A 3,878-nucleotide genomic window follows, 5' to 3' on the forward strand; every position below is an offset into this window, starting at 1 on the left:
AGAGAAAGTCATTTAAAATCGCCAGCGAAGAAAGCATAGTCAGCAGGTTACCACCTTGAGCGGGGGAGCCCCGAAGGATCTCTACGCCAACACCTTAAGTGTTCGGCCACAACTACACGCCCAAAGGTGTGGTCTAAAATTTCTCATGGAATGGTTCTAACAGGAAAGGTGAGTATTGGGCTTGTCCTGTCCGCGCCATAGCCCCAGTGTATCCAGTTGCCATGGATTTGATCAGGACAGAGGAGGCTGATGGGAGATCGAACTGAACTACACACATTGATGAGAGATAGAGCGGGTGGGAAGGATCCATTCCCATGCGTAGAGAGATTAATAATCAGAGCCGAAAATAAGGAGCCACTTCAAGAAATTTGGGGTTCATTCAGCAAAGCTAATGTAGAACTGTTCACAGAAAATTGTGACGAAAGTCCCTCGAGTTATTTTGATGAGAAGTGTTGATGATGCTAATACAATCGATAGGATGAACGTAGATTGGTAAATGTATTTGGTGACAGTTCTAGCCCTGTGAGCGAAACCTGGATCTGAAGGAATAAAAGGGACATTAACAACATCGATCTGAAATTGGATACGTGACAAGAAACAGAGCCATCATTAACAGTTGGCATTTGAACTGGAGAAGGTTTCTCGTGAAATTAGCTTGAGGCTTGAGGTATGCAAGGTCAAGATAATTTAGGTAAAACACGGAAACGCTATCCTCATTAGCAGACAGTGAAAGGATTACAAGACGGAACTGAAACATTTTCGATAAGTGATACAGGGGACTGGGAAGATAAGTATTATAAACTGTGAACATCAAAGTTCTTGAGCACAATACTTACATTCAAAGACCGAAAATATCCAGGTCCTGATTAATCAGATTGCATTGTGGTGTTTTTCTGCAAAACATCCACTTGCAATGTCCTACAAAAGAGTGACAAAACCCATCCCTGTCAGCCCAGGATAGAAAATCCGAAGGGATGAACGTTTGCTGATTTTCTGAAGATTCACAAAGCTAAGACTGGGTTTTGATGATTGTTTCCTTTCCACTCCCAGGAGTGGCAGTTTTTGAGACGTTGAGTTGGGGAAAGTAAAATGTGCCCGTGAGCAGCGTGTGGGGCGATTTCAGCTTCCCCTCATCTGACAGCGCTGTGACTTGACTCCGATGTTCTCAGGGACACTTAATGACGCGAGACAGTGAAAAGAGTCTCGTTCCTGCAGATCAGGAATTCAAACCGTATGCCGGCTTCAGGACAATGTAAAGATTAATTGGGGTGTGTGAAGAAGCTGTGAGCTGCATTTCAAACAGGTAAGTGGAGTCAGATGCGTCATCCATTGCGCCCCTGGCACTGTGCGAATCTTACGGCACGATGCTGCAGAGCTCTGACGTTAACACGGACATGCGCAGCAATGGGAACCTTCACAAGGTGAACAACCAAAGATAATCACCGTCACTGATTCCCTTCCACAGGACCAACTTTGTGAAGCAGTATCTTTCACTGGCAAAGGAAACACCCTTGTCCTCAGGTGCCTGCTTCATTTCGATCACGATTTCATGCCCCTCACTGTTCTAATCTCATTTCCAAACACTTTGCTCACAGCCTCAAACGAAGCTCTGCGGATATCTGCTTGTTCCATCCGAACAGGCAGTGGGTTGCAGATTCCCACCAGTCCCAATGTGAGTGAAATACTTTTCCCCCTCCACTGATTTGAATCTTAAAGAAGAAGCCGGGGAGCAAGCTCCCTTTCTTTCTGACGACATTTCTCATTTTGTACTCGGCAGGGTTCACACCTGCGTGGGGAAACCGCAATGGATTTCAAGTCCATCGCATGAACCACTCTGCCCACGAATACAGAACCACACTGACAGCTTCACTTCCCAGGTCTGTCTGCCTGTGGAGCTGAGAAAGAGTGAATCATCGCAGAGATGGTTTGAATCCAATCACTTCACAGTGATTCGAAAGGGTTAAATATCTGCACATGGCGAGTCGAGGTGTTTCATCCCAAAAGGTGAAATTAACTTTCCGTTAAAAACAAAACGAGAAATTTCCGGAGGAACTCAGCAGGTCAGGCAACATCAGTGGAAAGAGAATCAGAGACAACATTTCAAACTTCTGCTTTCTCCGACAGGTACTGTCAAACCTGCCGAGTTTCTCTTTTTGTCTCGGCGTCTCAGCATCCACAGTCCCTGACGTTAGACATTAATTCAAATCAGAAACCCCTTTGTGGAGAGGATTTCCGTTTGGGGAACATTTTCCTGACCCCATTAAAAGCGTTCAGCTTCGAAGCCAAGGAAGAAAAGCCAACACAGCGCTCCTAGGTGGGCTCGAACCACCAACCTTTCGGTTAATAGCTGAACGCGCTGACCCAGAAGCTCATGGCCTCTGGGTGGGCTCCAACTACCAACTTTTCGGTTAACAGCCGAACGCGCTGACCAATTGCGCCACAGAGACAAGCGATGACATGGGCTGCGCCATCGCTTAGGGGAGGCTATTAGTGAATTCATAATTCAGCCTCCCCGCCGAGAATTACAATTGTTGTCTCCCGCGCAATCTTGCGAGAGATCCCGGCTTTCTTGACTTGTGCAAAATTGCCCGATGAAACTTCTCAAAAAGAACCTCCGTGAAACGAGGCTGGGCTCCCTGTAGTACGAATGGAACAGGAAGTGAAATGATTGGAGATAGCATTGAACAGGTTCACATATTTACTTCCCAAATTTTCTTATCCCTCTGCCAATTGGCACGTGGCTTGGGCAGTAATGTTATTACACACACTGGAGCAGTGGGATTTGAACCTGAGCCTCAGGGCTCTATGGGAGACTACAGCTGCACCACAAAAAAACTCTTGTAAATAGGTCCACTTCTGTTGAATGAGAGGAAACAGCTTCCTCCTCAACATGAGACACGACCACTGTACCCTCCGTGCCCATTACAATAAATTGAGCCGCCTCCTGTTGAATGAATGAGTGCGAGCCCCTCCCTGAGCTCCAAGAAGCGGGGGGCCCGGCTGGAGGTTGGATTTGCTCAAGGCTTGTATCTATTAACTTATTTAAATGGTACCTATTGTATGGGAGTATGGTTTACATTAAAACCGGAGGATCATGTCAGAGTGTTTGTTTATATTTAGCAGTTGTAGTTGGTAAAATACACTCCCTGGAGGAGCACCTTCTATGATGCTGCATTTCCTGCCTTCTGCCCTTCCCCCATTTGTTATCTCTCATCTCGATTTTACATTTTCAGTCAAATTTAATTTCACATTAATCAGCCTTGGTATTCACTGTGTATTATTAATTAATATGTTGGATTGTTGTAAAACAAAATTAATGGTGTAATTTCATTTATGTTGTCTGAGTTTGACATTGAATGTGCAGGTGTGAATGCCAGTAAGTTGTAAAAATAAATCAAGAACTTGTGCTTTTTAAACAAAAAGACGAGTTCAATGGTATTACTGGCATTGTCTCCTTTGAGGATGATGATTATAGTCTGACCAACAAACCATTTCACGCAGTCACCCAGTTTAATTAAAGTCTTTTGGAAAATAACTCTGGCAGGCAAAGATTTATACAACCCAAAATACGGTTGGTAATCATGTATATTCTTATCTTTTAAACCGTAACAGAAGTCATTACGTGGCGGTTTGAGACTGAAACTTCGCTGGAAAGAATGTAGATTGATGAGGGAAGTCAAAATGGCAGAGTCTCGGGCCACAATCTATCAGTCTGGCTTGATTGCATGAGTGGTGGTTCTTCAAAAGCACCTTCCAAGTCATGACCTCAACCACCAAGAACAAACAAGTGTGAACACAGGATTCCGACTGCAAGATATATCGCATTGTTTCTTTGTTATTGTCCAAAATGCTGGAACTCACTCCTGAACATTGTTGCA

This window comes from Chiloscyllium plagiosum, unplaced genomic scaffold (genome assembly GCF_037043375.1).
Source record: "Chiloscyllium plagiosum isolate Xiang-an unplaced genomic scaffold, Cpla_swu_hap1 HiC_scaffold_27, whole genome shotgun sequence".
NCBI classification, from domain to species: domain Eukaryota; kingdom Metazoa; phylum Chordata; class Chondrichthyes; order Orectolobiformes; family Hemiscylliidae; genus Chiloscyllium; species Chiloscyllium plagiosum.